General features: G+C 38.3%; 1 pseudogene; it reads right to left on the reverse strand.

Moving 5' to 3' along the window:
- Positions 1-627: 627 nt before the first annotated feature.
- Positions 628-9948, reverse strand: LOC127662311 (glycoprotein endo-alpha-1,2-mannosidase-like; annotated as a pseudogene).
- Between the last annotated feature and the right edge of the window lie 2844 nt (positions 9949-12792).

Below are 12792 nucleotides of genomic sequence, written 5' to 3' on the forward strand. Positions count from 1 at the left end.
GTTGATGCTATAACGCAAAGAATGCAAAAAAAAAAAAAAAAGAGGAGGCATGGATTGGGGATGAAAGATGTAACAGTATCGGTAGATTAACGTACACACGGATTATCTATTTGTTCATCGTTTTGAATCTATGCATGTTATAAACACAACGGATGCCTTTTCTGTGTACTCAACCGGGGATTGTCACAATGGAACTTGGTATGAAAAAGCCCATTAATAAATAACATTTAAACAGTAGGCTACAATTATAAAACTCAAAACAGTTATTAAAAAACAAAACAAAAAAAAAAACATTTAAAAATATAACATAGGTACAAATCGAAAAATTGGCCAACTAATTTGGAATGAACTGTTTGTATACTTTTATAATTGCCTTCCCTACATTAAAACACATGTGACAAGCTGTAGCCAAAATGTTTTGATATTGACATTTACTTTGTAGGAAAGAATTCACAAAAAAATATTGTAATTTGAGGTAGTTTTGAGTTAGATGTTTTAATCTAGCACACAAAACCACTGCTAGAGTAAACACACATTTGTGTAATAGGAATCTTGACTCGTTACTGAGATATACTCTGTGACAACTTTCCCAATTGTGTCAATTAGCCTTTTGCACCATTAAGAACTTCACTCAAGCCATTTCTTCTGCTCCTCACTGAATCGTCTAGCCCACTTCTGCATTGTCTCCAAATAAAGGAAGGTAATGTAGTTTTACCGCATATCTTCGTGATTTCTCTTTAAATATGTGTTCCTTCATGCCATTCGTTAAATGAAGTTATAGAGATGATCTGTGACCTTGCCTCCACTGCCACATTAAAAGAAGTCTCGTAATATTTCCCACTAAAGAGATTCCTTGTATTTTTGGAGTTCCGAGGCCTAATGCTAGTGTCGGTTTAAACTGGCCCTACATTCGGTATGAACACCAAGTCATTGTAATCATTGAAGGTTTTCATGGCTCTCCAGTTGTGATGTGATGAGCAGTAAGTAAAGCTATTGGTTGCAAAGTAGGTGTAGAGTCCACCAAAGCCAGCAGTCAGTATGTTCTTCTTATGCCTCTCTTCCAGGAGAACAGCAATGAAGAGGCCATCATATGGTGAGTCCCTGATGGTGTATTTACCATCTGACTACAGCAGCTGTGCTCAAACATCTGGACTTTCTAAGTAGGAGTCATATATATACAGTGCAATTGCAGAAACTTGCCAGTGTTTATTTTGTATCTAGAAAAAGCAGGTTGAGTTCCATACCTGTGAAGTACAACGCATTAATTTAATTATTTAAAGCATACCTTGGGTCTTTAGTGACCCATGGACCACATTCCACCCCCTGTATCCCATCCATTTTTTTTAGATATGTCCACACATCTTTAGTATTCCTCAACCTTTATTTTCTTAATAGTGTTTCTAAAACAAAAAAAGAAATGTTTTATAGCTGCTTAGTTAGCATAAGTGTAAAGGGTCATTATAGACCTGAGATATGTAATAGTGTAATTTATTAATTTTGTGCTCATTTCATATCCATTATGAAGTTTGCTATTACAGGATATATATATTTCTTTGTTTATTACAGGTCAAATGAGTACTATATTTCTGTGTGACAATAGCGAATGATCAGTATTCCATTTGTGTGTATACAGATTATAAATGCTATTTGTTTTGAAAATGTGACACTATTTGTATATCCATTTGTGATAAAGATATGTGCTGGGTTGCTGAAGGTATATATATGCCCGAGGTATGTAATAATGTTTGCCAAAACACCCATGCATTTAAAGGAATAGTTCACCCAAAAATGAAAATTCTCTCATCATTTGCTCACCCTCATTCCATCCAAGATGTGTTTGAAGTCTTTCTTTCAGCAGAACACAATTTAAGAATTTTAGAAGAATATTTCAGGTCTGTAGGTCCATAAAATGCAAGTGAATGGGTGCCAAACATTTAAAGCTCCAAATAGTACAAATAGCCATCATAAACATTATCCATTTAATTAGGGCTGTCACGATTAATCGATTTAATTTGATTACCCGATTGAAAAAGTTCCTCGATTACAAAATTGCCTTATCCGCTAATCGAAAATAATGCAAAAGTGAAGCAGATGATGGACGAGGGTGCGAACACATAACGGCAAGGGATGTCAGCTGTGTGACAGTACTTCACTTTATTTTCAACAGATTTTATAAGCAATGCAGGTCCTAAAAAACATCAATTAAGCAATGTAACAGCACTTGAAAAGATGACATTCAGTTTTCACAAAACCGCTGGACAGTACACACACACACACACACACCCAGTAAGCTCATCTGCAGTGCTGTGTCTCCAGATACGTGAGAGAATTCTTCATTGCCGAGCGGAACACGCTGAACTCAGCAAAAACACATTGGAATGCAATCTAAACCGATTTATCTACACAATCGTTTTGCAATATAGCCGAATTTTGCTTGTTTTTATCCCCTTTTTCTCCCAATTTGGAACGCTCAATTTCCACTACTTAGTAGGTCCTCGTGGTGGCGCAGTTACTCACTTCAATCCGGGTGCCGGAGGACAAGTCTCAGTTGCCTCATGTGCATGATATCGCAGAGACGCTGCATGTGGAGGCTCATGCTATCCTCCGTGATCCACGCACAACTTACCACATGCCCCATTGAGAGCGAGAACCACTAATCACGACCATGAGGTTACTCCATGTGACTCTACCCTCCCTAGCAACCGGGCCAATTTGGTTGCTTAGGAGACCTGGCTGGAATCACTCAGCACACCCCGGATTTGAACTTGCGACTCCAGCATCAATACTCACTGAGCTACCCAGGCCCCGGAATATAGGCTTTTATGAAACAACATAAAATAATTTCATGACGTCAATCGGACTTGATTAAGAAGGTTATTTTTAGCACATTATCATTTGAGTTACGTTCTGTGTAAATTAATTACAATTTAAATTAAATGCAATCCTAGTGTAAATAAGATTTTGTGAGGATTGTTTAAAAAATGTATCGCAATACCCCACTTCTGATAAATATTTTATAGTTCATGGCCATTATTACAGGTAAAACTGATTGTGGGAATCCAGAGATCTTTATTTACTGAATAAAACCACAGGTCTGTCTGTATGCTGTCAGGCAAAGCCAGGGGTGGACTGGGAAGATAAATCGGCTGGGATTTTACATAGAAACCCCCAAATTTAAAAAGTTGTGCCCACCTGGAGAAGTCAGTCTCTGTCAGCTTGAATTATTTACATATTTTTATATTATAGCTCTGATTTGGGTGTCTGTTGGCTTTAGATACAGTTTGCACAATTGTTTTGTTGTTGTTATTCAATCGTAAAATACATCAAAACGTAGGCTAATTAATGCATTTTAGCCAAAATTGACTTTACCTCAACAATTTTCAGCAATCTAAGCTATTATTTTTTTCTGATTACACAATCATCAGAATAATTGTTAGATTACTCTACTACCAAAAGAATCGATAGTTACAGCCCTACATATGATTCCAGAGGTCTAATTAATGTCTTCTGAAGCGAAACGCTAGCTGTGTGTAAAAATCGATCAATATTTAAAACTTTTTTTTTACAAAAAATATTCGCTTCCAGCCATCTTGAGGTTTGTATTTTGAGAGGGTGGGGTCCAACTGCCTCTCACGTGGCGTAAGTGTGTAAACCTCCTCTGAGTAGATATTCATACGTAGATCCCTTATTAGCAGCTGTAACCGCAATACTGGCTGCGTCTGAATCCAAAGGTAGCTGTCTTGTTGCCTCACAGTCAATGACTTAACAGACAGCATTTGCGTATGAAGGCACCTCCAGAAACTGGTTTTGGAAAGGCTAATGAGGCAGTGTAATGTCATATCGTTACCAGCAACTGATTATTGCCAGCTGGTGTCCACTAAAGGTAACGCATCTGCTTCATTCATCCAATCGAGCCAAAATGGTCTAATAATCTAGAAAATCAAGAGAATTTTGGCGATATCAAAGTGTATATTTCATAACTACAGTACTCATTTCTCACTAGAAATGAAATCAGAAGTTGTATAAACGTTTGTACATTATACAAAAATTGACTATCAACTGTCTCTTCGGCCGCCATTTTTTTCTTCAGCTCAATTGCTGTGGATCCACAGGCACAGGATTGTGGGATTTCATGAGGGATCTAAAAATCTAGAGAAAATGTTCATTTTTGTGTGAACTAACCCAAAAGGTTTTAATGAAAAACAAACAAAAACACAATAAAGGGTGTCATCTTTGTGCATTTTTTCATTAGCTGAGCAAACATTGATCTTTAACAGCATAAATAGCTAATACAGAGTTTAGGTTCAAAGGCTGTGAAATGCAAGTTGAGATGTAATTTAATTTCTTTCATGGAAAAAATTAAATAAATCTTTAAAACTTTCACTTTAAAAAAAACCTTTACAAATTACATTTCATATAATAAAAAGGCTAATATTAGGGATAGACCTGTGGAAGTTAGCAAGAGAAAGTTCACCCAAAAATTTAAAATTCTGTCATCTTTTACTCGCCCTCAGGTTATTCCACAACCGTTTGACTTTCTTTTCTCTGTGTAACACAAAAGGACAGAATGTTAGGGACCGGCAGCCTTAGACACCATTTAATTTCATTGCATCTTTTGTTTATATATACAATGAAAGTGAATGTTCTCTGAAGCTTTCATTCTGCCTAATATCTCATTTACTGGTTTGGAACAACAAGAGAATGAGTGAATGATGACAGAAGTTTCATTTTTGGGGGAATGATCCCTTAAAGGGTCAGGGATAAGAACAACGCAAATTAAATTATTCTATAAATAAAGTATTCTTAAAGGGATAGTTCACCTAAAAATGAAAATTCTCTCATGATTTACTCACCCACATGCCATCCCAGACGTGTATGACTTTCTTTCTTCTGCAGAACACAAATTAAGATATTTAGAAGAATATTTCAGCTCTGTAGGTCCTCACAATGCAAGAGAATGGGTGCCAAAAATTTGACTCCAAAATCAACATAAAGGGAGCAAATTCGTTTTCCAGTCTCTGGTGTTTTCACTTGCAACAGTGTATGTTCTTAATGGATAATGTGATGTTTAGCATATCAAATTTGTACAAATTGTCAAAAAAGCATGTAGCTTAATAGTGCTGATACTTTAGAGAGTAGTGATAACCGTTTTTTTACAGTCTCTCACTGGTCAAAGTTTAAGGAGTGGGTGGATGAATTGAACCGAGGTGAATAATGTTGATTTTAATACCTACTTCGAGTTATGACAGCTAATGGCACAAGTTGAGCCCGAACAGATTTTTACTCCAACTAACAATTAAAATGGTTAGTGTTATTCATCTGGAATACTCGTATTGGTAGTTTCTTAGGAGACTGGAACCAGAAAACACTCCAGTGCCAATTAGAATCTTCATGGCACCGCCGGTACTTACAATAATCAGGAAAATTGTGGATAGCAAGATCTAGATGACATAAATCATACTTACCTCTCTACAATATATTTTATTTTCCATGCATATTTGCATTATCTCGTCCTTTGTATGGCTCAATATCAAAAACAACCTGTAAGGGACACACAAATCGATGAGATTAAACAGACAAAAGCCAAAGGCTATACATTTCATACCTCAATCTGCTACTTCAACACCTTCAATTGATATTTGTCAGCTGCATCCAAAGTCAAAGGAACCAAGGTGGCAATCTCTTCACCATTGTCGTCCTTCATACTAGGTGGATACCAAGAAATTGTGAGAACACATGAAATGACCAAGAATAAGAAAAATGTATTCAGTAAACAGTTTCTACCTACAAGCTTTCATGCATCTACATATGACAATGAACCTACTAACTCGATACTACACAAAATCTGTATCTTCTGTATTTTATACTGGTAAAATGTTTGTAAACTTTGTGTATGTATTGACTTAATGTATTTATTCAGCAAATTCCTCATTCTAAGCCTCATCAAAAGCATTTTAATGCCAGTAAATGACAAAAAACTGAACTTGACCTGACCTAACAAGAGCAAATATAGCAAGTCAACAAAAAAAATCTGTTGCTGTGAAACTTATAAATAATAGTTTAAAATAAAACTTAACCAAAAAGACAAACACACACACAGGTTTCGGACAGCTGTCCGTATATCTCTCTCTCTGTCTCTCTCCCTCTCTCTCTCACACTCTCTCACACACACTGCCGTCCTTATCCCTCTCGGAGACTTGATTAGCCCCGCACTCTGCCCTGCCACATTCCTCCCTTGTTCTCTCAGGCCTGAGAGCCCACGGCATGACGTATTTGATGATATTTTTATATAAAACTCAACCAAAAAGACAAACAAACACACACAGGTGTCGGACAGCTGTCCATAAATCTCTCTCTCTAGCACTGCCACCTCAGCCTTAATCCTTCTCGGAGGCTTGATTAGCCTAATTAGGGGCTGGGTGTGCAGCATCACGACCTGGCCCTGCCCTCCACCCTGCCACATTCATATATTATTGTGTGTGTGTGTATCTCTATATATAATATATATGTTAAGCTACCATTGCAATGTTTGCTGTATTTCCATAAGCTAGTTATAATATACTAGGCTATTAACTGTTGGTGGTAATTTTTGTTTTCTTTCAGAGTATCCACCAACAAAAATACAGTGATTTACTTCATTGCAAAGTTTGGTAAGTATTATAGCCCTGTTGTGCCATATATCACTGTATGGCAGAAACCTCTCAAAATCCCCAATTTAATGCAGGCTGTAGACGATTAGCTAATGCCTGTTACCCAGTAGAAACCAGTATTGGGGATCTGCCACCGGTAGAGCAGTCAATAGCATCATGGACAGCCCTAGGACCAGACTGTGTATCTGCTAATCCTCGCTGTCCTGGTAAGGAGTGTGTTAAAACGACCACAAGATCTCACACTCTTTTAATGCTGCTGCACGTTCGGCTCATATGGGAAATGCTTTGGCTATCGTCCTGGCAGCCTTGTGGAAAACAATGGGTGCAGAGGATCAGTATTCCAAAACTCTTATTGATTCAGCTTTGGCGGCTCACTCAGAACTGACACGTAATTTAGGGGAGAGTATGTCATCAGCTGTCTTATGTTGCAGGCAAATATGGCTGGCACAGACTTCTTTGCTAGATGCCATGAGAAATGAACTGATGAATTTGTCAGTAATGCCTGGTCAAGACTTTCATCCAGATTATCAGGATGTGCTGGATAGGGCTGAGCAATCCATTACATTGTGAGAAACTGTTCAACGGGCTTTTTGTAAACTAATCCAGGCCTTCAGACAAAGGTCTTGATTACCTAAAAAAACGCAGCATTCTGCTTGGTCTAGGCATGCGAGTGGTGGTCTTGCTGATGTTCAGGAGCAGAGTTTTCATACCCACAGTCAGAATACCACCACACATTCACAGACGGGACCTCAGTCCCAAGGGGGTGGTCAACAGAGGAACTCGGGCAGGGGTGCAGGCTGTAGCGGTGGTCCTGCATAGGGGTCTGTGGCTGGCCGTCTATTGTTCCTTCCAACATTCTTGGACCAGTTGGAAGGAAGTTGTGTTGGACCCATGGGTTTTATCCACAGTAACTCACATGCATCGGCTGCAGTTTTGGTGGCGACACCCTTTCTTGGACTCCACTTCGATTCTGTGAAAATGAATGCACGTCTTACTCCTCGGAGGGTAGACAAGTTGGAGAAGGCATGAGTCACTTTGAGCCATGGAAACTGGTGACTGCTCACAAGGTTCAGAAACTGCTGAATTGATAACACCAGCATCAGTGGTGATTCCATTGGGACTGTTGAAGGCACGTCCTGTACAGTGTTGGTTCAATTTGTTTAATCTCCACCCAAAAAAGTACAAAGGGGTGAGGTTGTAGGTGGCACAGTCCTGCATACGGGCCCTGCTCCCCTGAAGAGACAGGGACTTCCTTTTGAGAGGAACCCCACTGGGAAGTCTTCCTCACAGAAGATCAGTGATCACAACGGATGCACAACGGGAGCAGTCTAGGAATGCAGGTCTGTAAGGGGCATGTGGAAGCTCCCTTGGTTATCAGAATATATAAATGTACTGGAACTGAGGGCCATGCATCTTGCTCTCAAGGGGCTGTTACCATTCATACACCACAAGCATGTACGTGAGAATGGACAGCACCCTGGCAGTGTAACATATAAATCACCAGGGGGAACAAGGTCATTACGCTGTCTCAATGTGGCGAAAAAACTACTAACATGGGCATGGCCCCGATTGACCTCTCCGAGAGCCATTCGCATCCCAGGTGTGGCAAACAGAGTGGCCAACGTTTTGTCCAGGACAGGGCCTCTCCCAGGAGAGTGGTGGTTACACCAGGATGTATTGGCCCAAATTTGGTCCTGATATTGGGTAGCCCAGGTCGATCACTTTGCATCCAGGGAAACAACTAATTGCCAGGAGTGGTAATACCTCATGGTACAGAGGGGCAGCTTAGGCCTAGATACTCTGTCACAAGAATGGCCGACAGGGTTATTGTATGCTTTCCCCCTTTTCCTCTGATTCCTCAAGTACTCAGGAGGGGCAGGGAGGATTATACACCGTTCTGCTGGTAGCTCCACGCTTGCAAGGAAGACCATGGTTTCTAGACATGATTCAGCTAATACAGGGTTTCACGTGGCAACAACTGTCACAAGCAGATCTTCTGTCACGAGCAAAGGGACAGATTTGACAACCAAACCCATCTGCCCTGCGATTATGGCCTCTGTGGAGTGTGACTCTCAGCAGTTAGACGAGACTGTCCGTGAGACACTGAGCAATGCTAGAGCTCCATCTACTTGTGTGAATTACTCACTAAGGTAGAGAATCTTTTCAGACTAGTGTTTGGGTGTAAAAGTTGACCCAGTAGTCTGTCCTGCATAGTCTGTCCTGTGTAGTCTGTCCTGTGCCGCTTGTTCTTCGCTTCCTGCTGTCTCAATTGGATCAGGGCAAAGCAGCTTGTACAATTAAAGTGTATGCTATCTCAGCATTTCATGAGGGGATGAAGTACCTGCCATTGGGTCGAGAAAGTGTGTCAGTTCCTGAAGGGAACTTGTCGCTTGTGTCCAAGCTGCACTTTGCAGGCACCAAGCTGTGACACCTGTTAGCAATGCAGTTCTGATATCTGTTGCCCAGGCAGGTTCTGATCATGTAAATATTGTGGTTCCTCACAACCCTTTTGATATGAGTCATCCTATAGACCATAGTGACGGTCAGAGTGAGGTTGAAACAGATCTTAAGTTATGAATGTAACAATGGATCTGTGAGACCGAAGGATGAACGTCACTTTCCTTGTTGCTCGGAACACTGGGGCGTTCAAGGTAAGAGTACAAGCAGGAAGTTCAACCCACTTTTATAGTGAGGGAAGTTCCGCCACCGGGGTCATAGGCATGAATTTGTTTACATAAGGTCTGGAGGAAAGGCATAACGAAGGTCATCATTCTATTTAGACCGTAGTGACGGTCATCCTTCAGTCTCACAGATCCATAGTTACATTCATAAATTACGATTTCTGGAGCTGTATGGTCCCAAGGCAGGGTAGAAGTTCGCTCCTATGTCATCAGGCAGCTGGTGTCTTCCTGTGGGATAACCTGATGCCACTTTAGGGTGGGCCAACAGTGGATGATCCCATAGTACACGTTTCCCATCATATTCAGGGTTTCCATACCATGCATAGTAGAATGCATGCACATTGTAATTAAGCTCATGTAAATCTTGCAATTTGTCCTCCAGGTTACCAGCTTTCTATGCAGGTAACATATTTGTTATCATCTGCGCAGCCATAGTGGATACAACAACACTGCTGTTTTTTTTCCATTTCACAGAAAGGTGGAATAAGTCTTTATGCAAACTGACTGGCCAAACTGTTATCTTCAGGGCTCAGAGACTTTAGAATGATTGTTTTAATTAATATAAACAGGGATAAAGTGATCAGAGCACAACCCAATTTCTGTTTGAACCGTGCCATTTCCCCCGAGGTTGGTTAAAGTTCATTCCACCAAAAGGGAGCACAGCCAAAGTATTAATTAAAACTCTCGGAATCTGACTTTTCCTGGAATACACCATTTCTTGATGTGAAACAAATAAAATAAAAATAAAAAACATTTAAAAAACCTTGCAATCTGTAGTTTGTCAGAGGGTGTTGCCATATTAAACTTGCACAACTAGCTTTTTTCCCTATAAAATCTTTAACTTTTTGACCAAAGGTCATTTTTATCCAAAGGGACAAACCTTATATAAATTGCAAGGGCAGTCAGCCAACACTAACAACATTAATTTAAACATCATAAATGATTTGCAATACTGAAAGTGCAAAGATCTCTCTGCATTAAGCTGAGTGGAACCCATAGTAACAATGAACATGTTTTACACGAAAAGCCATATAATAAAGTGTTGTTAGAAAATAATGATCATGCATTAAATCCAAAACAAACAAGAAACACAGTTGACCATATAATGGCATAAAAAGAATTACACGAGTTTAACTAATGCAAATGCATTAGTGACAGAACTTGTATAGTGAAAATATCATACCTCCGCTGACAGACATTAAGCATTTAATGAAATTAATGATTCTGTTTGAACTAAGTTTATCGTTGTACATTAACTTATAATGCAGAAATAACGCGCAAGTGTCAGTGCATAGTATTTTCTTGATTATAGCGATATTTACTCTCATCTACTCGACGGGAGGCGAAATCACAAATCCTACTACTGCGAAGTCTAAGCTCATGAATATTAAATACATTTGATTAAAGTTAGCAAATAAGCGGGAAGTCCCGTAACCTGCTGAATATTCATGAGCAAATGCTTCATCATAGTAGGATTCGTCAATTTGCGGACTGGACTGGAAAGCAATGATTGTATCGCTATGACAGCTTTCAGACGGATAGTTAGAAACTGATAAGAAATATTGTCTTATTCACTCATTGTCTGTTTCAGTTGGACCGTTTTTCTCTCTTTCTTCTCTCGAGTTTTTTTTTGAGCAAAATAAACACGGGCAACATCAGTTTATGTAGTTTACATGTATTTTATGTGAAATCAGTTTAGGATAACAGAGCTTGCAAAAGTAATACAGCATTCTATGGTTGTGTTTTCTTATTTGTTTATTTTACAAGTAAAAGGGGGAAGCCCGATTCACAAATGTTTGGGGTATTTGTTTTATTTAAAATTCCAAACGCATTGCATTCTCAATCGTAGCCATAAGGTGGCACTGATTGCATTGAAACAAAAGGATTTGAGATGGCAGCGAGAGCATACAGTAGCACAGTTAGTGATGTTCAATTAATGTTGTCAAATGTATGCTGGAAGATTAACCACCTTATCGCTTTTAGACTGCTAGTCTAGTCTGGTCTATATATATATATATAAACTTCATATTTAATAGGCTACAATCCTACATATGAGCCTACACAATAAATATAAATCTACACGTTTAAAACCCAGCAACCTTAAGAAAATTAACTTTGTAATTATTTTAATCAAGTAAAAAAAATCCATCAACACACCTGGAATGGGTAAAAACAAGGATTAAAAATAAAATTAAAAATAGAGAAAAATAAATAAGTTTCATTTCCTAATTTTTCTCCATTCGATGAGTGTTGCTGGATTTGCTATTTACTAGTACTTCGATTTTCCCTGCAGCTTGCTGCTGGTTTAATGAAGTTGCTCCAGAGCAACTCTAAAGCACAAATTATTAAAATTATATCAAAATAGAAAAAAATTATAATAAAGGAGAAAATGTCATAGAAGATATATGCCACCATCAACTGTGACTGTTGAGCTGCTTCATAAATGACAACCAATCCCTTGTTTGAAATGAATTTAATGACTCAAATAAAGCTGGAAAGCAATCTTTTCCAAAGAGCATCACACTGCTGTGACAGGTTCCACTGATGCTTTGTGATGTGGATGGAGAACCAAGGCATTTTTAAGGTCCCCATTATCTACTATAAAGATGACTTTAATGTCAGTGCCACTCTGTGCCTTTGAGAATCAGTCACAGTTATTTTTAAACCTAACTGTGAAATTATGGATAGTTTGGATGGGAATCAAAGGAGAAGCAAGGGCTGTCTGCGACAACCTGATAATTCATATAATTGCTTGCCAGCTCCTTTGGGGTACAGTTATAAGTGTTGCTATATGCTTAGGCCTACTCTAACATAGACTGGCCTTGCTCTCATCCATATAGCCTACATACCACAGGAAACACCATGTTTCTCTGATTTCCCCAGATGTTTTCTGTTTTCATACAAGATAACTTGAATTGTCATTGCACTCTAAAAATCAAATTTCCTTGTCATATTAAAATGTTAAAAATAATATATGTGTTTAAAATGAGGGAAAATATTTTGGATTTAGTTTAAAAATAAATTAAAAAAATAAAGAAATACATAAGAAACTTTGGACAGCAATCACGTTTCTCCCTATTTAAAGACACAACTATTTCTAGACTGTTTAAAAATTGTCAGTCCACTTTAAAATTTAGCTTAATTTAGCTATTATACAAGTTCTGATTAGTTACTATTTATAGATAGATGTGATAATTAAATATAAAAAAATGTAAAAAACTAATGTATTGAAATAATACATAATGTACATATGCATGCACGCAAAATACTTTCAAATAACATAAATAGTAGGCTATATATATGTTTTTTATTAATCTGTGCATTTGCATTTATTATTATTAATAATAATAATAATAATAATAATAATAATAATAATAAATTCCATTGTAGAGCCAGTACATTAAGCATGAAAGCTGCATGAAGTGTAAAGATCCCATTATCTATGAAATCATTAGCGCGCA

Source organism: Xyrauchen texanus, chromosome 22 (assembly GCF_025860055.1).
Source record: "Xyrauchen texanus isolate HMW12.3.18 chromosome 22, RBS_HiC_50CHRs, whole genome shotgun sequence".
NCBI lineage: Eukaryota > Metazoa > Chordata > Actinopteri > Cypriniformes > Catostomidae > Xyrauchen > Xyrauchen texanus.